The sequence below is a fragment of the Ambystoma mexicanum genome, chromosome 5q (assembly GCF_040938575.1).
Source record: "Ambystoma mexicanum isolate Mex_15411 chromosome 5q, UKY_AmexF1_1, whole genome shotgun sequence".
NCBI classification, from domain to species: Eukaryota; Metazoa; Chordata; class Amphibia; order Caudata; family Ambystomatidae; genus Ambystoma; species Ambystoma mexicanum.
In genome coordinates, this window is record NC_090933.1 from 1135073030 (window position 1) to 1135098655 (window position 25626).

Consider the following 25626-nt stretch of genomic DNA (forward strand, 5'->3'; position numbering starts at 1 on the left):
GAACAGACTAGCTAGCACACATAGGAAATTCGATTTTTAATATAGGCAACACATGAGAAAGATAATCAAAAAATATAAGGAATGCATTTTAAAATCAGTGATCAGAGTACAGAAGGTTAAGAGATATAAACTAGGAACAAGCAGTTTTCAGAGGTTAAAAGACATTTTTAGAAAAACGAAAAGGCAAATCCCACTAATTTTACTGGGGCTGTGAAGTGACAGGCAAGCTCTGAGCAATGAAAAATGAAGGAAATGCAATTCGAAATCCGTGCTCAGAATATGATAGAGGAAGGGGAGTACTCTAGGAAAAACTCTTTTTAAAGGATGAAAAGAAATTTTTAGAAGAACGAAAATGGAAATCACCTTAATTTTACTGAGGCTGGAAAATGACACACACACTTTCAACAATGTGAAAGACACATAGAAAAATCAGTTTTTAGTCAAAATGGGCAATTAACAGGTAGGCTTTGGGCAAAGGGATTACTCACAATGGGAACAACGGTTTTGGTTTAATAGGACAGATGAAAATAGGAATGACACTAGCACATGAAAATTCGCTTAGCAGGGCATAGTTTAGACACTGTGACAAATTCGGTTTTCAGCTCACAAAGGGAATAAATCTTTGGAGGCAACACTTTAATGACTATAACAATTAAATAAAAACACAAGGAACAAGATTGTTGGCTTCAAATTTCAACAATCCCGATCCATGAAATTCAATGGGGGAATTAATTGATTTACTTACAAAATACTAAGGATTTACACAGACAAATGCAGGGTTTTCTTAATGGGGATATGCTAAGATTTATAGGCAAACAAGAGATTCTTTTATGGGAGATGACTGAACTACACAGGCAATTGGGGTTTTCAATGGGAAATATTGGATGCACTGCTGCAAAAATGAAGGGCTTATGCAATTTAGGGCTGGGGTTAGTGATACTTACATAGCATACACAGAGTATTTTTTTTAAGATTCAGGAAAGCCAGCTGCATCTCAGGACACTCTGGAAAGAAAGGGCAGGGGTCTGGTCACTGCACTCTCAAATATGGTAAGTTTCAGCAGCCTTCTCTCCGTCCACCTTTTCTGTCTCCCCGTTTTTTTGTGTGTCCTGAGTCCTAGTACAGTCCCCCTTATATAGCAAAAATGACATCACTAATTTTACAATCTAGGGGAAATACCCTTCATTAATCCCTGGCGCCGTGATTGTACAGTTTCTCTCTCTCTCTACTTCCCCAGTCAGGATTGGATTACGGATTTTGGAGCACCATCTGTCTTTTCCCCCCTTATTACAATGCTTTGTTCTCATTAAAACCTTTTGGCAAAAATGAGTTATGTATCATAACTTCATAATTGTACGAACTACTGCCATATGAAACATATTCGGTTTTAGTTGATCATGGGGAATTAGATGAGCCAATCGCCAAATCCGTACCATGTAGCATGGCCATGTGGCACATTTTTGTCATTTTCATAAAATGTACAACAGTTATGAATATGTAAATTATCACGCATATTCCTAATTTCATTTTCCACCTTTTCACTAACCCTCACATTTGTAATATGTTCAGATCAGCCATGAAACTAGTCTAACTGGCCACTACAGTTCCCAGAGTCACAAGCAGATGCATTTTATACCCCAAAATCACCTGAAAATTGCATGTAAAATGGTATAAGAAGGAAATCAATCCTCAGTCTGATTGCTTTGAAAAATGCCTAAAATGAATATAGTCTTTTAAATCAATTGTGAGTGTTTTCTGTTCATCAAATGGGAGGCCGCTTTATCCCCGACAGCCATATGTCTCCCTGGGCTCAGCCTGTGACCGGAGTTTTTTAAAAGTCTCTTTGAAGTGGTGTGGCTTTTTTGAAGTGGGTGCAACAAGGGCTCAGACCTTTTTGTTATGCTTCAGCTAGGGATGATTTTTCCTTGAAGTCCCTTGCTTTAGCGGCCTTCAGTGCCAGCCTGACTGGGGAACAATGGACTTTGAACACCTGCAGCAGCAGATTCTATTGCAGGGCGTCATTAAATGGGAGGTGTAACATCCAGCTCGAGTGGGGTTTTTCATTGTGAAGTTCCTGCACCCAGCAAGAACAGGTCTTTCCTGAAGTAAGTGTCTCTCCAACTGTCACTGGAGTTTTGTGGGTGAAACATAATATACATTTGCTTTGGTCACCCCGCCACATCAGGTTTTGCTTTCCTGACATTTTTCTGTGAGCAGTGATATCTTTTTCCATTGTGGCTTTTCAAAGATGTTTATATTTACAAATACATGTGCAGGCTGTTTTTCTATTGATGTTTAAACTACTGTTTTCCATGTCACAGGCTTCTTTGATTCCTCCCTATTGGGTGAATTACATTGCAGCTGGTCCATTGATAATGACAGGTAGGCTCCCCTCCCCATGGTTCTCAAACTTTACATGAAACAAAAGAAAAAGCCAGGCCGTTTTTGTTGCAGAGTTTAAATTCTTGCCACTCATCAGAAATAATAGCAAAAGCCAGGCCATTTTTGGTGCAGAGTTTAAATTCCTGCCATTTATGTGACTTGGAAACCAAAAGCCATGCCATTTTTGAGGCTTTTAAATGCACCCCACAAATCAAACTGCCACCTACACGCTATGAGAAATCTTCACCCAAAGCATTTCTCCAGTGCAAGCAGTATATGAAATTAAGCTGTGCCCTCTCATTCATACCGGCAAGAAACCACACTTCCGTTATAACAGCAAGAATACATTTCCGCTACCACCACAATATTAAATGAATTCTTTGTACCTCCACTGCCTTGGCCGCAAGTGAAATATGAAAGTAATTGAACATTTCCACCGCCGCTGTCGTAATATATGAATTCCTGCATATCTCCTCTCCTCAATACAAAAGTGTCCTGCGGTCACGTCCTCATTGACGTGGCCAGCTGTGCTCACGCAGGCAGCACGTCGCAGGGGCACTTCTCTAACACACCAGCCACTACATTTTTGAAATTTCTCAGCATTCTGTCTTCCAGAACGCGATATGGTCGCCATACCCCCAGGCCTCTTAATGATGTCATCATTTGCTGTCCAGCAGTCAGGGGCAGCCAAGCTCCTGTCCACTAACGGCTTCAATGGCCTCACAGGACAGTTCACAGCCTCTACCATCATTTTGATTGAGCAGGCTGCAGGGGGAGCGCTCCCAACACAAAAATAAACACTTTCACTGCCATTTTGCTTGCCCCATGCACATAGGGTAAACTTGATCAACACTGAGTGAAGTATGTGTTGTAAATAGCGCCCTTCCCCTATATCAATTATGGGGACTACATCTCACATGATGCAGTGCGTCACTGAAATAGCAGTATCTAGGCCATGAACTGATGAGTGCACCGGGACCTCACAGTATCCTAAGTACAGGTACTGACCTGTGAACAGTCTCTGGGCTCCCTATATATATTAGCAGCAGGACCATATTGCAGGACAACAACTTTTTGCGGCATCAGCATACGGGCGACATCACAGCACAGCCCTCACCATGGGACCAGCAGTAGAGGCTTCACCTTTTAACGTGGCTCTGTATTTCAACATGGGAATACCACCTCATTGACAATTTGTAGTGCCCATCATCGTGGGATACTGGTACATAGCAGGAACCACACTGGAGCCATCAGTTACAGAAGTGGAATAGGCTTTATTATTTTGAAAGGGTAATAGATAGGAAATAGGTAGTGAGGTAAGGTGGCTACATCCTTAGGCTATCATCTCCCACCCTGAAGTCCCAAAGGAACACTGAGGACCCAGTGTTCCAATACACCAACATTCTATTAGCTTGCATTGCATTGGCAATACAAGAACACACTACAGGTTGATGGGTAATAAATGTTTACGATTCACCCATTTTCATATCCTGCACTGCATCAATCTATGATCCCCTTAGTTTTCCTTCCATTAGATAAGTGCTAAGCTGGATCTGCCTTCCAACACTGGTCTTCATTTCTACTTTATCCTTCACCTACAACCGAGATGCATTTTGTATAGGCTTCAGTTGTTCTTGATGTCTTCCATCAGCTTTACAGCCTCCCCCGCCACTTCACATGGAGTATCAGTTACATGCTTAAATTGGGAACCCCAAACCAGAGAAACACATTCTGGCTCCATTTGTAAGAATACTACGGGTGGACACCCACAATTGACTGAAATCGAAAACCCAAATTAAGCCCTTTTCTCGGGTAACAATGAGTGGTAACTGGGAGGACCGCACCCTATGACCTTCAGCAACTGCAAAATCCTAAGAACATTTCTTCGGTAGGGTGCACATATACAAAAACAATGTAAAATCTTATGATTTTATATATTCTTAGTCGCTGCATTAGCTTTCCTTCCAGATACCTTGGTTTGGGTCTTTGCTGGCCTCATCATGTTCATCTCAGCAAAACTGACATCAGCATTATACAGCAAGCACTACATCACATGACTACAATCACTGTTGTAGCATCATACTCTGGGGTTGAAATGCAGACTCACTTTATGCTGCAACTGCGATCAACAAATTTGCCAGGGCACATGGGAAGATTACATTTTCTACAGAGACAAGTCCACTAATTTGGAACTTAATTCTGTATCAGGTTTAAACAAACACCTATACCATAAGCCTCTTTGAATCTTTGGCTTAAATTAAAAGCCTTGTGGACAGTGAAACTAATAAAAATTATACCATTCTGATTTCATTCCATTGGGGATTCTTTTAATCATAACAATGACAATTTGGGGAGAGCCCCATTAGAAAACACAATTAATTCTCCAATACATAAAAACTATTTCAAATAACTGGATTTCAGTTTTAGGGTCTCACCCAACCTTTGATAAATCTAAAGAGACATTTTATCACAGGGCAACCAAATTATGTCTGTTTTAGTGCCTTATTGTGGATAACTACATACAATTTAAATAAGTTTGAAATATAATATGGCTGCATACTACAGCTAATTGAAATATCTATGCTGCTTCCACACAAGGAAAGGCATCCGCATCCGATTCCCAAAACATTGATAAAGGTCACAAACAGATTAGGGGAGTTTGAAAGGAAATAAGGAAATCTACACCTTGGGACTATCAACTCTTGTCTGTTCTCAGTACCCAGCTGTCGTCTCTCCCTGCAAATAAATAAATAAATAAATAAATAAATATAATATTGGCTGGGGACTGCACAGTTCAGCCACTAAATTTACAGGAGGTTCACTCATACATATATTGTGAAGCAAAGGCAATGGACCAAGGGCTCACAGCTCATGCAATCATGTGCTACCAAAGCGCCAGCAGTTCTGATGCTCCACCCCCAAATATGAAATCTTCAAATACAACAGCAGACATATAGTAGTAGTAGTTTATCATTTAAAAAAGCACCTTTATCCCATTGGAATGGCATCAAAGTGCTTGTGGGGAAACAGCCTCATAGAACCAAAGTCCAATGTATGGGAAAATTGTCTGAGATGGTCTGAATAAACCTATTTGCCAATTACCATGCCACTAGTGTGTCAGGCTCGTACTTCTGCACCCTTAGATTACTCGCGTTCTCTGTCAACAGTAGTAGCAGACCTAGGATGCCACCTAACTAATCAGGCCTGCATTTTTCTTTGCTGGGCTTTGTTATTCAGAAGCTACCTATGACTATACCGTTCAGGGACTGTCACTATGCCCCCCTTTCCTACTCTTCACGTTTCTTTTTTATTTATACCTTTATTCGACATTCTGAATTCGGGCACTTAACTGAGACCACATATTTAAACTATGCAATTCATTTGTAGGCCCTTCATTGGAAAAACATTAAGAACTGTACAAATCATATTAAAAACAAATAAAACCTGCCCAATGTACAAGGTCGCATTCCAAGAGAAGCTGGTATAGCGATTGCTGCAAAAAATGTGATCTGTTTAAAACATTTAAATCTCATCCCTGCTGTAAGCACTAGTCATAAGGCAATATGAAGTATGATAACATCAATAAATTGAGTCCACGATGATAACACTGCATAAAACAAAACTGCTCAATTCATTAAAACTCCCAACGTCATTGTAAGAGCTTGATCAGATCTTCTATACCAAGTTCTATGAAAACATTTCGCCCCAAAATAAGTCACATTAATCTTCTGATTGTTTTACAAAAATTCATAACATTGTCAAGACTAGGTACATGAAAAGAATTAAAAAGCGTCTTTAAATATGTAACTCTGATGCCTTAAACGGTCACAGAGGAAAATTAAAAGGGGTAACCGACTCTTCTCCTTTCCCACAAATAGGGTTGATATTGCTGCTAGATCAACTCCAGGTGCTAGTGAAACTAGCCGTGCCCAGTGTATTCATTCTAAATTTAAAATAAAGGACACACGCATACGTTGGAGAGATGACGGCAAGATACTCTTCATATCCCAAATCTGGCTTGCATAAAAGATAGAGGCCCCATCCTCAATTATGTACAAAAATCCACCATTCATGTGCGCCATACTCTCACAGCAGCATAACTCACTGCAGATTTGGAACTAATCGTAATTGCACTTGGATTGCACTGATAACCTTTAAGATCCAGTGCAAATAACCAGCTCTTAACATGTAAAAGCCAGTGGAGTGAATGGCCCCTCCAGAGACATAACATGCAACAAGGATTCTCTGTCCTTAGTTAGGTTCTGTCGAGCTCCATAACCTAACACAATACAACACTGGTCTTAAACCTGCCTCTTCCATAATGGGACATATGTCAGACTCCATGGGATTAGCGCATTGGGAGAGTTTTGGAATAGCATAAAAATCATTTAGAAAAGTATTTTCAACTTTGGCCAAATCATTTTCCCTTTCTTTCCTTAAGCGCTGTGAAGGGCTTACTGTAATGTTCATGCTATACAAAACTACGGTATCTGGTGTTTCCATCGGATTTCTGTCCATCAAATTCATATCCATCGAAATGTATTAATTGAAATGCTTTTCCATCGAAAAGCATGTTCATTGAATGAATTTCGATGGATTTAGGGTTAGGGCAAGGGTTAGAATTAAGGTTAGGGCAAGGGAAGAATTACGGTTATGCTTAGGGCAAGTGTTAGAATTAGGGTTAGGGTTAGGGCAAGGGTTAGAATTAAGGTTGGGGCAAGGGAAGAATTAGGGTTATGCTTAGAGCAAGTGTTAGAATTAGGGTTAGGGCAAGGGTTAGCATTAGGGTTATGGTTATGGGCAAGGGTTGGAATTAGGGTTAGGGCAAGGGTTAGAATTAAAGTTAAGGCAAGGGTTAGAATTAGGGGTAGGGCAAGGGTCAGAATTAGGGTTAGGGCAAGGATAAGAATTAAGGTTAAGGCAAGGATAAGAATTAGGGTCATGGTTAAGGGTAGGGGGTGCCCTTGGGGGGGGGTTAGGGGGTTGGGGAAACACCTCCTTAAAAAAAAAAAAAACACTAAAGCATTACATGAAACTAGCTAGTGCCAAAATACTTCAGCACTGGACAACTCCATGTAATGTTTTAACGTGAATAATAAATGCATCAAAATGCTATCTTTTACATTTAAAAGTACATATTCATCGAAATGTGTCCATTCCTGTATTCCATGGACAAGTTTCAATGGATATGTACTTTTACATGTGAAAGATGGCATTTTGATGCATTTATTTTCGATGGAAAATTCTTGATAGAAACATTTCCGATGGAAACATTTTCATTGAAAAGACCATTAATCCAAAACTACCAACTTAAACCTGTATCATTTCCCAAAAAATTGATAGTTTGAGTGCTTTTGTCCACATATTGCTGGCACTTAGTAAACAATGTAATATATTGCTGGGCCTTTCAAGTGGTGCTCCCTCTCTAGGTTTTGCATGCGGTGCTTTTGTATTACCTTCTTTTTTCCCAGTTATAAAAAAAGAAACGCTTTCGAATTTTTAGCGGACCTCCAAAACTCTGAAAATGCCATAATGGAAATCAGAACTGCCATTGTTTGATCCAAAACACTGTTGATTCTTGTCACCAACGGCACAAGCCTCCAGCCCGGCACTATGTCCCCACCCAAAGAAGGGAATAGTTTCTTACCTGTAACTCCATTTCTCCAGCATTGGTATCTTTCATGGATTCACATGCTTAGAATATTCCCCGTCGTCAGGCTGGGAATCCCCGGTACATTATATAGACCCTTTCCCGTAGGAAAACTTTTTCGACGCTTATGCGTCCTATCCACCTCGTTTTGTATCATGCGTGCCCGCGCCGTCAGGACGCCATGATATAAATACAGGACCCGCCCCCGCGCTCCCTCAGATTTCGGCCCCCAAAGTAGTGGGGGAACCAGTTTGCATGGCCAGGGGAGGCAGGCGGGCGCATGTGAATCCATGAAAGATACCAATGCTGGAGAAATGGAGTTACAGGTAAGAAACTATTCCCTTCTCCAGCACTGGATCTTTCATGGATTCACATGCTTAGAATAGATTACATAGCAGTACCATCCCGAAGAGAGGAGGCGTGCATGCAAACTCACATACTTTCCTCACAATGCCAGTTCTCTATGGTCGTGTTACCATCGGCAATAGTTAACATAGAGAACGAACAATATTCAATCATAATTGCAACCAGATCTAACCCCTCAACCGGGGCTTACCTTATTGGAATAGGTGTCAAAGCACCGCCTGTCCCATCCGAGTATCTTCGGCATGTTGTTGTGACAGGCAGTAATGGCGGGTAAAAGTGTGTGAAGCCGCCCAGGTAGCCGCCATGCAGATGTCCCCCAGAGGGATTCCAGACCACAGCGCCGTCGACGATGCCGCCGCTCTAGTGGAATGAGCTCTTGGGCGTCGCAAAAGAGGCTTCCCAGCCTTGGAATGGCAGTACGAAATGGTAGACGATACCCATCTTGACAGTCCTTGCTTTGAAATGGCTTTGCCTTTAGCACCCAGACCATAGGCCACGAACAATTGCCTCGTTTCCCTGAAAGGTTGCTTGCGATGAAGATAAAACTTGAGAGCCCTCTTCACGTCTAATGTGTGTAACGTGCGCTCCGCTCCCGATCATGGCTCTGGAAAAAAACGTAGGTAAGACAATAGAGGAATGTTTATGGAACACTGAAGGCGCCTTCTGTATGAACTGTGGGTTAGTGGCAAGGACCACCTTGTTCTTAAAAAATCTTAAGTATGGTGGGTCTACCATTAGAGCTTGGATTTCCGAAATACGTCGGGCTGAAGTGATGGCCACCAGGAAGGCCAATTTCCAGGACAAAAACTTTAGAGACGACGATGACATTGGTTCAAAAGGAGGTTTCATAAGAGACGCTAACACCAGATTGAGGCTCCACACCGGAGGAAATCTCTTCTCGGGAGGGAAACTCCTGAACAACCCTTTAAGGAAGTGCTTAATCAGGCGGTCGCTGAATAATGGTGCGGAATGTCGTTGACGTGTAAACCTGGAGATGGCGGCCAGGTGTACTTTTATCGACGACACCGATAAGCCCTTTTGAGCTAAGAACAGCAAGTATGGAAGGAGCTGTTCCGGCATAATCAACTGCGGATCCAAACCTGGTTGATCCCCACACCACTGACAGAAACTCCTCCATTTGTACGAGTATGAAGTGTTTGTGGAAGGTGCTCTTGCCGCTTGCAGAATACGACGACACTCCTCCGGAATCGTTAGCTGGCCAAATTCGGCGAAGTCAGGAGCCAGGCCGTCAACTTGAGGCTGTCCGGGTCGTGATGCCAGATGATACCCTCCTGTCGAGACAGAAGGTTGGGGATCTTCCTGAACCTCATTGGCTCCGCCGCAGCCAAGTGCAGCAGGTCTGAGAACCACACCTGTCTGGCCCAATACGGGGCTACCAAAATCACCCGACATGGGTACTTGAGGATCCATTGCAACGTCCTCCGGATAAGAGGAAAAGGAGGGAATGCGTACAGGAATTTGTTCGTCCATGGGAAGGAGAACGCATCTCCCAGTGAGCCCTGCTGAGGCCATCTGCTTGCGTACTGCGGGCATTTTCTGTTGTCCTTCGTCGCGAACAGATCAATGGAAGGATGTCCCCACTTCTTGAATGCATGTTGTAGTTGCTGGTCGTTCAGCACCCATTCGTGAACCTCGTTCATTTCCCTGCTGAGGGCATCTGCCTCCACATTTCTCACGCCTGGTAGGTGGAACGCCAAGATTAGCATGTTGTGTTGCAGGGCCCAATGCCAGATTTTCTGTGCCTCCGTCGACAGGGACCTGGAACGTGTTCCTCCTTGTTTCCTTAAGTAAAACATTGTAGTCGTGTTGTCCGTCATGACACGCACCACAGAGTCTCTCAGTTGAGGAAGAAAATATTTTAGAGCCCACCGCACTGCTCTCAGTTCTAGCAGGTTGATATGCAGGGAGGACTCTTGTAACGACCACCGGCCTTGTACTTGTAACGTCTCCAGATGAGCTCCCCATCCGCTCAGTGATGCATCCGTCACCACCGTCTTCTGGAACTCCGGTTCCAACAGAGGCATTCCTTTCGTTAGATGAGTAGAAACTCTCCACCAGCAGAGTGCTTGTACCAGTTGTTCGTCGATGACCAGTCTGTCGGACCAGCGACCTTGGCTCTGCATCCAACGGTCTGCTAGAAATTCCTGGCAAGGTCTCATAAACAGGCGGCAGTTGTTTATCAACGGAATGCAGGACGACATGGTCCCTAGCAGGGACATGTATTTGCGCACCAACACCCTGGTACCGCATTTCCATTCCGACGCCTTGCTTTGTAGCTTCTGTATTCTTTCGCTGGATGGTCTTACAAGGCCTGTGTGCGTATGAAACTCCGCTCCTAGAAAGACCAAGGTCCTCGAGGGCTCTACGGAGGACTTGCTGAAGTTTATCGCGAAGCCCAGTTCCTGTAAAAGGGACATCGTGGCCCCCAGACTGTTTCGTGTTTGTTCCATGGACGAGCCTCTGACCAGCCAGTCGTCTAAATATGGATAGACATGGTGACCGTCCTTCCTTAAATGGGCCGCTATGGGGGCCAAGCACTTGGTGAACGTCCTGGGGGAGGACTTGAGACCGAACGGGAGGACCTTGAACTGAAAATGCTTTTGGCCGACGACGAACCTTAAATATCTCCTGTGTCGTGGACGTATTGGGATATGAAAATATGCGTCCTGAAGATCTAGCGACGACAGATAATCCATGGGTTGCACTGACCTGATAACCTCCTGGAGCTTTAGCATTTTGAATTTTGAGCTCTTTAGCCATTTGTTGAGTACCCTCAGGTCGAGAATGGGCCTCCATTTTCCATTTGGCTTCTTGACGACGAAGAACCGGGAATAAACCCCTTGTCCTTCCTGTGCCACAGGAACCCGTTCTACCGCTCCTTTTTGTAGCATAAGCGCCACCTCTTGTCTTAGAACTCGAAGGTGGGGCTGGGCCGAAAACACTGGCGGAAGACTCGGAGGCTTGTTTTTGAATTGCAGCGCATGACCCATGCGAACCGTGTCTAGAACCCATCAATCTGTGGTGATGCATTCCCATTGGTCGATATGATGAGAGACTCGACCCCCCAGGACGTTCCGAAGGCCGTCATTGGTTGCTGGTTTGCTTGTCCTTCGTCGACGAGGGACCCGAGCCTCGTCGTCTGGAGGCTTGATAATCTCTGCCTCTACGTGCCGACTGGGATGCCCGTCTGTAGCCTTGTGAAGAGTATGAGGGCCTGTTAAATCCACGGTCCCTAGAGGCTCCAAAGCGGGAGTTTCCGGAGGCGCCCCTGAAGGGGCGAAAAGAGCAAAAACTTCTACCTGTCTGGAGGGCGCCAAGAGACCTAGCGGTATCCGTGTCTTTCTTCATCCCCTTCAAGGCTTCATCAACCTTATCTCCAAACAGATGTTCTCCTTCACATGGCATGTCTAGAACTTTGTACTGGACTTCAGGTCTAAAAGTAGTACATTTGAGCCACGCTTGTCGACGAAGTACTACGCCATGATTGATTTGTTTGAACCCCGACTCTGCTAGGTCCACCGCAATATTAATTGCATGGTTCGAGGCCTCCTCACCATCCCGTACTAGTAACATGGCTGCTTTGCGATGTTCTTCCGGCAGGTGTTCTAGGATAGGGGCTATTTTATGCCACATCTCCCTATCTTAACGCGATACAATCGCCAAGGAGTTGGCTGCTCTCACCGTCGTGGCGCCGACTGAGAGCACCTTTTTCCCGAAGGCGTCCTGTCTCCTTGCCTCGCTTTCTGGAGGGGTTGAACATTTTTGCTGTACTCTGGCCTTCCTAGCCGCTGCCGCCGATACCACAGAGTCTGACAGTGGCTGTGATGTTAGACATTTTGGAGTGGACTCCGGAGCTTTAAACTTTTTCTCAATACGCCCCTTAATAGCCGGTTCCGAGAACGGATGACGCATCGTCTTGAGGCCTTCTTGCCATACGTGGTCCAGGATTGGGATGGCAAATACCGATTTCCTCCTTTTACCCATGTGATCAAAAAGAAAGCAATCTTTCTTCTGCTCCTCAGGAATTAAGCCGAACTCGGAACACGCTTTCCCCATCATTGCATGGAAGGCTCCCACATCATCCGGAGGAGATGGTTGTGCCTGGCTCCTCGTAGACTCTACCTCTACATCCGAATTCCATGTTGGGTCTCTCGACGGTGACAGGGAGATGTCCGACCCTGAGTCACCTCGTATAGAATCGGACTCCGATAGCTCACCCTCCTCCTGCACTCGAGGACGATCCTTCGCCACCTGGGAGGCCGAAGGGCTTTTGGTCGTCGTGCGAGCTGCTTGAGCTTGTTCGTCGACGGAAGGTGCAGAAAATATCGACGATGAAGTGCCAGGCTGAGGGATCTGCGTATCCAGACGCTGCAGGAGCTTCTGAAGTGTATTAAGCACATCCAGAGACAAAACCGTCTGGGGGGTCAGCAACGTCGAGGATAGAGGGACCACACCCCCACTCGCACTCGTCGTCGACGTATTGGAAGGCTCCGAGCCGGAGGAGCCTGAGAAACTTGGAAAGAAAAACCGCAGTGTTTTCCAACACAATAACGTTGTATTTATGTTTGCGGTCGCTTCAAAAGCGACCGCAAACATAAATACAACGTTTTTAAAGCTGCGGTTTTATTTCTGAGTTTTCCGGGCTCCTACAGCCCGGAAAACTTAGAAAAAAAACCCAGCTAGTGCTTATTTTTAAAAAAAAAAAAATAGCACTTATCGAGATTCAGCTGCAGCTTTCCTGCTTTGGTCTCCGGTCCCCGTCCTCCGCGTACAGCACTAATGAAGGGAAAGCCACCCAGCGGTAGCTTTTGTTTACTACAGCTGGCTGGCTTTTCCTTCATTAGTGCCGCAAAAGCAAAAGCCAGCACAGGAGGGCATCCATTTCACAAAATGGATGCGCCCAGGTGCTTGCTTTTGCGAATTTTGAGCTTGAATAGCTCAAAATTTTACATAGGAAGTTTTAAAAAAGAGAACGCTAGTATTTATTTTTTATGTTGCCTATCTATTTTTTAAATAACATTTTTTACTAGACCATGCCTTTAATTCAAGATAGATTGAGCAAATGACAGCAACTTCTAAACGAATGTTGACAAACCGAGAACATCCGTTTTGGCACCCGACTATGTGCCAATCTGGTGACCTCCAACTCCTTCCCTCAAAAGTAAAATAGCTCTGCATTATCTCAGATGACCAGGTCCCCTTCAACCCCTACACTAAACGCAAATCCCAACTGACCCTTTCCCAACTTTGTGTTAAAAAAAATTAGACATTCTCAAAATGCATCAGAAAATCTAGTTGACACAAACACTCATGTCTCGATTTCATGAACACATGGGCTTCAACAAGGGCCTCCCACATCAACAGCAACTGCTACAAAATAAAGCTACCAGAATGATACTCTCCCAAAATCTCAGGAACCATTTTCCCCTGCGTTAAAGTTCTCTTCTGACACCTGATTGAAAAATAAATCCACCTCAAACCACTGCATCATCCACAAGATCCTATTAAGCTTTTGCCCCTCGTACCTCCATGTCAGCATCAAATAACATGCTCAGAAGTACCTTTGCACAGACCCTGCTAGCCAGTGCTGCCAAATCAAGCAATCTGGAGGGGGGGGGGGGGGCAAATTAGAAGGTTGTATCACTTGACTTCATACTGAAACTGTCTTTTCCCAGATTAAACATTAACCTTCAAGTGTGTCTCTTCCCCTAGGCCTTTAACTATTGGTGTACCATGCATTTCCCCTTCTGACTAACTTCCCAATCCTTGTGTTGGCTCTGTGCAAATGTATCCATGAATGGAACTTGCATTACTCCTACATTTAAAACTACCTAACAATGGAATGTTATCAGCCCATTGTGAACTTGCTGTGGTCAGACCTTAAGCAATCTTTTAAGTCTTGCGTTGTTAACCACATTCGCTGTAAACAGCAGCAGCACTAGCATGCCTCCTAACTAATCAGGCCTGCGCTTTTCTGGATTTTGATATTCTCATGTTACCTATGAATGTACATTTCTGGGACTGTCACTTTGCAATTGACAACCTTTTTTGCTCTTGTCCTTTTGCTTTTCTTAAGCGTTGTGAAGGGCTTACTGTAATGTTCACACTATAATTAATAGCTTATGTGTTTTATGTGTGTGCTGCTCAAATTCATCTGCTGAATATTGGCTTGGGAGCTTTGGCCCCATTGTGAGTGGAAAATAGGTCTCACAATGTGGATGCATGTCCCTAAATGAGTGCTTTTATCACATTCTCTTCTGCTGTGTAATTCTGTGTGACTTCTTGTCTCCATGATTTCTGCTTACATTGTTATTAGTGCTGCATTCTCTTTGCACCCTTTGCTGTAAATGTACATCAGTTAGTGTTTGCTAGTGTGTATCATTTGTACAGGTGTGTGGTGTAAGTTCTCCTTTTTGGTTTTGCCTATAAGGTGGCACTAGCTACCTATAAAGTCGAAACTATTGTCCTGGGAATAGGATATATAGGGAATACTGATGTGAGGAGAGACACCCAGCCTACATATGTTGTTTTGTTATTTGTCTTCCTCATCAAAGTCCATTGCCACTATGTCACTTCCTTCCGCATCCCAGCCCCTCTCTGCCCACACCATTCCCTTTTCACCATGTTGTCAATTTGCTGCATGTCACAGGATCATCTTCAAGCCTGTGATGTGCAGCTTATTTACACTAGGGGGAACAGGAAAATGATGCATGATCTTATAGGGGTCAATTATTGACTTCCCTCTGTAGGGTTTCTGCACATCACCACACATGCCTAGGACTGTGGATTAGGAACAGATATAAGAAGCCATGATATGCTCTGATCTCTATCACAGGGGGAGGTCAGAGGGAAGGTCTATCATCAAGGCATGTCTCCTGGGTCATTAAGAACGTGGCCAGACACACACACCGCTCTGCCCCAATCAAATACACCACACCGTCCACATGCATATGCACACTGCTCCCATACACACACACACACACATTGCCCCTCAACATTTCCACTGCTCCCTCACACACTAATTCCACCCTCATTAATAGCCCCAAATACACTGCTCACACACACAACACATATGTGCCCACACACAGCACTCTGCTCCACCCACCTGCCCCAAACACTGCCCCCGCAACATACATACAGACACTGCTCCCACACACAGGCAAACACTGCCCCTTCACACATCCAATGTTCATTCACACTGGACCCTCACACAGACTGCACAGACCCCTGCAGACACATACCCTACCCCACCCACACACTGCCCTTCTCAACATACATAAACACATTGCTCCCCCACACACCTGCACATGTCAAATTCTCCACACTACCCATGCACTTCTCATCACACCAGCCTTACTGATATTGACTGCCACCACACACACACACACACACACACTACTTGCCCCCAAACACTGTCTCCAGATTCACTGCCCCAACACATAGGCACACACACACTGCACACACACCCAAACTGCCACACTCACCCTAAAACCCCATACAACCTGTTCCCACACACTGCCACCACACACCTTCTGCCCACATGTACTAACATTCCCCACACATACACTGAAGCCTATCCCACCCACACACTCACTGCCCTTCCGCATGCACTCTGCCTTCAAATACACACACAAACTGCCCATCAAACAGTGAGCCATTCCACACACACATTGCCCCACACACTGTGCCTATGCACACAATGACCCCCTCACACTGCCACCCATATACACTGATTGGCCCACAATCTTCCAACATGCACACTTTGCAACCTGCCCCATGAAAATACTGCTCCGCAAAACATAAGTACTGCCCCTACAAATGCACCCCAACAAACAGCCTCACACACACTGCCTCTCACTTTGACACCACACATTTCTTGCAACACACACACAGCCTACAGACACAGTACCACCGCGCACACACAGACACACAGACACTCTCTGCCCCAACACACAATGCCATTCCCCTGCACATACCTCCATTCCCCCACACACTTCCCCCACTGCAGAGCCACCCCTGCCCACTTCCCCCACACATGAACTGCCCCACCACACCCACATATTCACCACACCCACATAGACACTGCACTCCTAACACACATTGATCTCAAAACACATTGCTTCCACACACACTGCCACCCAAACAGCCATTGCTAAGACACTTCCACACACCCACTTACTGCCCATAGAAGCAAACACTCCCACCGTCTACAAACAGAAATGCACCAACTACAACCCACACTGCCCCACACACACTGACCCAAACAAAGCGGACTTACACACTGGCCACACATTGCCCTACCAATGCTCACCCTGCATCATTCACAATGCCCCCCCACACACTGCCGTGTCCATACACAATGTCCTCATGAACTGTCCACAAACATGCAAGCTCCCATCTCTCACACAAAACCCTTACACACTTTCCACACACACTACCACAAACACGCCCAACAAACACCCACTCTCCAAACAGTACTCCTTCCTCCACACTGAGCCACCTCATACATTTGCTACACTGCCCAACCACACACACTGCCTCCACACAGATTGCCCCTATACAGATATCTCCTTACACACATTGTCCAACATCACGCACACAAGCACTGCCCAGGTACAGTAACAATGCCCCCAGACACACTTCCCAGACACAGTAACAATGCTCCGACACACGGCCCCAACACACACATTACCTATATATACCAACACTGCCCGCACACACACTGCCACCTAAAATTACACTGCCCCAAACATATTACATATTTCCTTTACACACCCACAGACGGCCCGCACACATGTACTCACATACTGCCCTACACCCAACCAAGCACCCATTAACCCCACGCACACACTGTCCCCACACACTTACCCTCAAACCCATTGACCCCCACACTTCTCCCACACACACTGCCCCCACATACACCCCACACAAATGCACTGCCCTAAAACACAATACGCACTCACACAGTGGGCCTCATTACGAGTTTGCCATTAAAAAAAGAATATGACCGGCATGCCAGTGCTACCGTGTCCCTGTAGCACTGCTGCCATAATCTACCGTAGATTTCGAGTCAGCGTGCACATGCATACGAGCATGCCGGAAACTGTAGCACCGGCATGCCTGCAACGCCCCCAAAACCCCCAATACCAGCATTGTCGCTGCCACAGACACTGACTCCGGCACCGAGGACACTGCAACTACCGGTGCCAATATTACCGGCACAGAAAAAAACATCATCGCGCCAGAACAGGAAATGCACCGGCGACCATCATTAAAACACAATCCATTGCAATCCTCATTCTACCGGAGTGTACCTCAAAATCTGAGCACATACCGTCACAGAGGAACATTTCTGCTAGGCAAGCGGCTGTCCGTCTCCGCAAACCCCGGTTCAGTGAACAGGAACTGAACATGCTGGCAGACACCTTTGTGGAGCATTCAGATGTAGTTTTCTGTGCAGATCTGCAGCACCAAACCCAACTACAAAAAAAGGCCATTTGAGAGGATGTAACCCACAAATTCACGGCGGTGGGGACAACACCCCGGACCATCCAAGACTGTAGGAAAAGGTGGGACGGCCTACGTCTCAGTGTCCACAACCTCCTTGTCGCAGAGCGCAGCCAGGGCCTGGCCACAGAAGGTGGAACACCATCTCCCATCAAACTGCAGGCGTGGGAGGAGACGTGCAGCACCGTCCTGCACATGGAGACTATAGAGGAGTGGGAGATGCAGAGACAGGAGCAGCGACATCCAGTGATGCCGGTGAGTGTCTGTAACCATAATCCCAAAGTCACACCACACACCTTGTAGCCCCAATGCCAATGGTCACGCCCTAAAGTCAAGTAACTGGGCCAAGATCCCTGCTGCCATACCACCCACCGACAACCTGCTTCAACACAAGTACAATGTACCTGGCTACAAGACACGAAACAGACCCCACTGACACTCCCCACATGTGTCCTGTTTTGGCCACACAAGTACAATCTGCATGCAACTGCTGGAGTCACCGCTGTGCCACCACATGGCCAAATCCACCTCATGTCAAGATGCAAACATCAATGACACCAGTTGCACACTTGTCACACCCAACATGTCCCTTCCTGCAGGGTCAACATCAACGCAGCAACGTCCACAAGTGAAACACATCAGTTTCACAATCAAACTCACACAGCCCCTGTGGCATGGCCGCAACACCAAAACCACTAAACACCAGTACCCCAAGCAACAGACACTGCGCACTCCATGGCCACACCACAAACATGCTCCCCCACTGCATCACCCACACATTCATGTGTGCACCATGCCATGCCTTCCACCATGTCCATGGCAATGAACATGACTCTGAATGTAGTAGCAATGATGTCTGTCAGATGGATCCACACCTATTACTGATGCACTGCCTCACTATCCCCCACAGGCACATCATCTGACAGTGAAGGGGAACATGCTACCACACCCTGCTCCACTGCTGCACGTCGCCGCCGCAGGAAATCCACCACCTCTAGCCAGGAGCCAGGTACAACACTGCAAGACCAGGGCGTGCCACAACATCTTCAGCCTAGCCCCCCCGCCAGCAGGAAATACCTGCTGCCCAGCAGCCACCAACACCTGCTGCCCAGCAGCCCCAGCAGCCACCACCTGCTGCCCAGCAGCCCCAGCAGCCACCAACACCTGCTGCCAAGCTGCCCCGGCAGACACCAACACCTGCTAGCAAGCAGCCCCGGCAGACACCAACATCTGCTGCCAAGCAGCCCTCGCAGACACCAACACCTGCTGCCAAGCAGGCCCATCAGCAGGTAGAACCTGTGTCCCCGGACCCCAGCCTGCAGGAAGATCCTGTAGCCCCAGACCACAGCCTGCAGAAAGACCCTGTATTACCAGACCACAGCCTGCAGGAAGAGCCTGTTTCCCTGCCACCTAGCCAGCCAGATGAACTTGCAACACCAACAGAAGGGTCTGGAGCACACAGCACTGTGGAGGCCAGTGTGCATGACACACAGAGCCACGGAAGCTATGAGGATGAAGCTGTGTTTACTCCCCCAGGCCCTCAGAGCCAACTCCCCATGCCACTACCTAGACTCCGGCACATACGAGACATTGAGGGGTGCCTCACCAGGATGGAGGAAAGGCAGCAGGCAATGCATGCCTTGGTCACGCAGTACCTTACTGAGGCACAACTAACACGGCAGACAATGCAGGATACCTCGCGTAACACAGCACGAATGCTGGGCAGAGCCACGGAGGGTGTGTATCACCTAGCGAGACGTGTCCGTGAGGGAAATAGAGAAATGTCTGGTATGGAGGAGTCTATCAACCTGTTAGTGAAAGCTATAGCGGAACACCGGCACATCACCACCCCACTCGGCCCATCCTCAAGCATCACACCGACCAGTTCTATTCAAAGTAGCCCTATGCTTTGCTCACAGCGACTCAATCGTCTGCCAGAGGCTCACCCCCATACTCCAAAAGGAGGCGTAAATAGGCCAGGTTACTGGTGTATGTGGGGAGGAAATAGTTGGGAAGGGGATGAGGGGGTAAAGGAGAAAGGCGGTGGTGGGGGTGTGGATTTAATGGGTGCGGTGGTACTGGGTGAAGGGGTGATGGGGAGGGGGCTAGGCATAGTGGGTGAGGGGTTGTGGGGGAGAATGTGTGGGGTCCATAAAACAGGATAGTAGTGTTAGGCAATCTAATTCACAACTGTACATAGTTTATCCTCATGCAATACACCTGGTGTTTCAAACACACATGACTGGACATTGCTTATTCAGTGTGTGTCTATTTAATCATGTACAGTGTCCAGTGCCTAGTGTGACCCATGCCCAGTGCTGTGTCTTTAACAGTCCATCAAAAGTAGTGGTCAATCAATTGTGGCACGCCCATCATTGCCATTGTGGCGCAGAGGATTTGATACATCTTCTTCATCCTCATCCTCATGTGGCATCATGTCCATGTCAGGGGGCAGGGGGACGTTGCACCTGATGTACAGGTTGTGTAGCATGGCACATACCAGCACAATTTTGCCCACCTTCTCTGGACCGTAAATGAGGGCTCCTCCTGACCTGCTGAGGCAGCGGAACCGGGCCTTCAACAGGTCAAATGTCTGCTCGATGGTGCAGCGAGTGCGTACATGTGCACGGGTGTAGGCCTCTTCGTGCCTGTTGTGTGGTTGCCCGATGGGGGTCATGAGCCAGCCCATCAGGGGATACCCGGCATTACCTGCATGGAAGCGAGAGAAAGGGTACTTGTGATTTATTTGGTCATTCCATGTTAGCACTGGCAGTACAGTGTTCATTTGAAAATGCAACTAAGCACAGGGATTCATAACTGTACATGGCATGTGTCACTGTCTATGAACCCGGTAATTGAACTTAGAGCTGTTCCTTGATTGGGGGGGTGGGTACAGTTGCTGTCACATGGCCCATTCAATATGAACCTGCACTCTCACAATTCAAGAACAACAGACCACAATGGACTCAGTTTGCATTATTGTGTTATCAATGGATATGGACTGTGCATATACAGTGGCAACTCACACATTTGCCTAATTTGCTTTTTGTAATACAATGGTATCCCCGGTATGCAGTCAACATATACAGGTCTTCATGTACATATCAATTGACACCTTCACCCATGTGACTAGGTCACATATCCATTGGTAGTATGTGTCACGGGTGAAGAATTACGTTACAAGAATAGGGGTGGGTGTTAGCATGGTGGGATGAAGCTACATTGGATGAGTCACGCACCTCTCAATCATATTGGTGGTAGCCAATAATTGTCGCTTTTTTCATTTTCATACTGGGTCCATTGTACTTGAAGGGGTCCTTAACCCCTTAACTGCCATGCCCCCCCACCCCCCGAGTGCCAAGGACTTTTTTGGTGATTTCGGTATATTGCCATTCACTCCCTTGTAACTTTTTTGTTAACTGAGATCCTTGCGGCCAAATTTGGCCCCTTTTTTCCCACATATAGGAATCCTAATTTGCTGTAGGGGGTGAGAGAAAATAACCAAAAAGGGAGAAAATGTTGGGTTTATTCAGAAAATGCCAATAAAATGATGTACAAAGAAGCCTGTGGTTTTTTTTCCTTGTAATGGTTCGCTGTGCTGAATTCACCATCTTCCAGGCTTTCAAGAACAGGTTGAGTGGAAAACAAAAAAACATATTTTGATATGCTAACCAGCCTTTTTTTGAGAGGTAAACAAGCAATACCACAAGCCAAAAACTGAGCCATGGTACACACAATGTTTATGCTCACGGCCTAAACAAACGTACATAGCATGTGTAAATAAGGAAAACAAATGTGGTGAGGAAAGGCAAGCAGACCTTTTAAAGGGTAGATGACTTGTGCATGTTACAAAAGTGTATAGTGCCTAAAGCAGCGACTAAATGTAGGTCACATTTGGGAAATGAAAGGGTTGTCTGACAAAGTGCAGCAGCAAGTGTGTTGAAACGTTATTAAAACCATGCAAATACAACAAATGTCGTACCTTCCCGCGTTCCCACAGGTGTCCCAAAGAAAACGGTACCTCACATGTGTGGGTGTACCTACCTGGCGCAAAGGGAAAAGGCTAAACGACTGGTAACCCCAAGTCTTTCGGCAGAGCAGATTTTCAGGAATTTTGTTCATGTGTACCACCTACAGATTTGGGCCTAGGGTGTCAAAGCCACCAAGGAATGCAGGGAACCCTATGCATTTCCGAAAAGAGGACACCAGGGGGAATCCACAAAGATCTAACTTGCGCAAATCAGCCCAGAATTTATTACCCACAATCCCTTTCAAAGTCCGAAGTTTGGAGAAACAAACTCAATTTTCACACATTTCACTCTGCTCACCCACCGAAACACAACAAATGTACTACCCTCCCGCTTTCCCACAGGTGTCCCGATGAAAACGGTACTGCACATGTGTGTGTGCACCTACCTGGGGCAAAGGGAAAAGGCTAAACCACTGGTAACACCAAGTCTTTCGGCTGAGCGGATTTGCAGGAATTCTGCTCATGTGAACAACCTACAGATTTGGGCCTAAGGTGTCGAAGCCAACAAGGAAAACAGGGAACTCCATCCATTTCTGAAAAGAGGACACGCGTAGGAATCCACAGAGGTCGGACTTGCGTGAAACGGCCCAGAATTTATTACCCACCGAAACACGCCGCCAACAACACATGTCCTACCTTCCCGGGTTCCCACAGGTGCCCCGATGAAAACAGTACCTCACATGTGTGGGTGCACCTACCTGGGCGCAAAGGGAAAAGGCTAAACCACTGGTATCCCCCAAAGGGTTTGGGTAACCAACCTACAGATTTGGGCCTGGAGTGTTGCAGCCACCACGGAAAACAGGGAACCCCATGAATTTCAGAAAACAAGACACCCGTGGGAATCCACAGATGTCTGACTTGCATAAATCGCCCCAGACTTTATTACCTACAAGCCCCGGCAAAAAGCCACACGAGAGATGGGTGCCCAAGGCCAGGGACATTAACCCCGACTTTCCTGGAGCTCTGGCTGGCCTGCGTTACAGCTTCTCCCTCTGGGAAGGACGGGGACTGTCCCGGGCCTCCCTGGAATCAAGGCTGGGCTTGGGGACGTTCAACCCACATGGGAGGCAGCCGCCCAAGGCCAGGGATATGACCCCCTACTGCCCTGGAGCTCTGGCTGGGTTGCGTTACAACTTCACCCCTCTGGGAAATGACGGGGACCCTGCCGAGGCTCCCTGGGACTGCCGCTGCACTTGGGGTTGGTTAACCCACATTTTTCTCCTGGATCTCTGCCTGGCATGCGTTATAGCTTCTCCCTATGGGAAAGTTGGGGACAAGCTGTAACACAGGCGAGCAAGAACTCCAGGAAGGTTGAATGTGATGTCCCCGGCCTTGGACATCCGTTTACCATGTGGGTGTACTGTCCCCAAGCACAGTGGCAGGGATCGCACAAAACAGAATGCCAAAAAGGATGAGTTATCTCGTCCTTGTCACTAGGAACGTAATGTCAAGGACGAGATATCTCGTCCTTGGCATTTAAAAGGTTAAGGTGACATGACAGGCGTACTGACCTGCGCTGTACCTGTGGACTGTGAGTGCAGTCACAATTTTTTCAGTGTGGCAGATTTCTCTCTGTCTCTCTGGATGAGCATCATGACTTGTGAATTCCATTGCTGTGTTCATGTATTTCATGCATTGCCACTACAGAGGGGTGCATTGTGGTACATGTGATTTATGTATTGTAATGTTCCAAATACATGTGCTGATGGGAGCGATGTGTCTGTTAAATGCATGGAGCCACGGCTGTGAAGGCTCTGCACTTTTGCATGCATTCGCCGAGTTCCACATTCTGTTAAATTTACAAAAGTCACAGTTCAAGGCACCCAGTACGCTGTGTCTGGTCTTGGTACATTCAATGTGTGAGGTTTGATGTTGTGAAGGTTGGGAATTATGAGGTTGCTTAGTGCAATTCCTCATTTGACTTAGCCTTCTATTGGCCTACCCAGTCTCTCTGCACTTCAATGGATACATGGTAATGGTTACGGGTTTTTGCACGAGTGATGATGGATTAATGCATGCAGTGTGCACATGTGCTCCCCTCATGGCCCTGTGGTTAGACTCACCCAGCAGACAGGTTGCCTATACAGTTAACTGACGCCCGCCCCAATTCAACACGTCTCATGGCCCTGTGGTTGGAATCACCCAGCAGACAGGTTACCTATGCTGTTAACTGCCTCCCCCCAATTAAACACCCCTCATGGCCCTGTGGTTGGACTCCCCCAGCAGACCGGTTGCCTATGCTGTTAACCGCCTCCCTCCCCCAATTTAACACTCCTCATGGCCCTGTGGTTGGAATCACCCAGCAGACCCCCAACACCAATTCAACACCCGTCATGGCCCTGTGGTTGGACTCACCCAGCAGACAGGTTGCCTATGCTGTTAACTGCCCCCCCCAATTCAACACCCCTCATGGCCCTGTGGTTGGACTCACTCAGCAGACAGGTTGCCTATGCTTTTAACTGCCCCTCCCAAATTCAACACCCCTTATGGCCCTGTGGTTGGACTCACCCAGCAGACAGGTTGCCTATGCTGTTAACTGCCCCCCCCCCATTCACCACCCCTCATGGCCCTGTGGTTAGACTCATCCAACGGCCAGGTACGATGTCCAACGTGTCGTGCCATGTAGCGGGGCAGTGTGGAGCTGTGCAGCACCATGGAGTCATGTGTGGAGTCAGGGAATCTTGCACAGCAATGCGTGATTATTTTGCGGGCATCGCACACCATCTGTAAATTGAGGGAATGGTACAGCTTCCTGTTGAGGTACACTACCTCCACAGCATGCCAGACAACCAGCTCCATGTGTGTACAGTCGAGCGCACCTATTATATTAGGCATGCCTGCAAGTACATGAAATGCTATTTTGGTTGCATTCACCTCCTCCTCAGTCTGTGGTAAACTAATGTGGTTGCATACGTGGGACAGGAGTGCATCTAGCACCTGGGTGAGCACATTGGGAGAAACAGGTTTGGGAGATTCCATGCAGCTGCCCCACTGTGTGTTTATATGTGCCTGTGGCAAGGAAGAGTAGCACACGCACTACCTTCAGAAAGGCGGGGATGGCTGTCCGGATATTGATTAAGTTTACCAGGTCTTCATGTATGAGGTCCACTATAGTGGTGATTGTGTCCCTGTCCAGCTGGTACAAGGTGTGGATCTGAGCAGGGGTCATATTGAATGGACTGACCCTTAGGCGAGGGATTGGTGGCTGCCTGCGGGGTACAACTGCCTGCACATTAGGTATCTGCTGGCTCATTATCGCCCACCTTCTCCTCTACGCCTCTGCTGCATCCTCTGGCTCACTGCCTCCTCAATGAGTAGCTGTGCAGGCATGTCCTCCAGCTCCAGTACTGCCTGTGGCAAGGTTCTTCACACCAGATTCCTATTACTGCTTGGTCCGCAATGCCAGTGTTTGCAGTATCATTTTATCCATTATTACCGGCATGTGCATGCTGTTATTTTCATGCCCGTGCACCTCTTAATGTGGACTATATTTTGGCAGGCCGGTGTCACTGGTACAGCTGCCGCGTGCCAACGCTGATACCGGCAATGGTGTGGCCAGCCACGGTGGGTCCCTGCCGACGCCGGTGACACCGGCATTGCGGCTCGGACTACTCCAGTCCGGGAAAGAATGCCGGTATAGTAATACCGGCATCGATTTTTCCGGAACAGC

At 46.9% G+C, this 25626-nt stretch overlaps 1 long non-coding RNA gene across 2 annotated transcripts in view; it reads right to left on the bottom strand.

The window, feature by feature from the left end:
* LOC138497920 (uncharacterized) overlaps window positions 1–25626 on the bottom strand; it is a 444253-nt gene that overhangs the window by 60839 nt on the left and 357788 nt on the right. Inside the window, exon 3 of one of the 2 annotated variants that reach the window (XR_011278668.1) lies at window positions 20203–20635. The exons of the other annotated variant lie outside the window; for it this stretch is intronic. This is a non-coding gene — a long non-coding RNA (uncharacterized lncRNA). Of the gene's footprint in view, window positions 1–20202; window positions 20636–25626 lie in introns of those variants that run through there. 2 annotated transcript variants of the gene reach the window in all.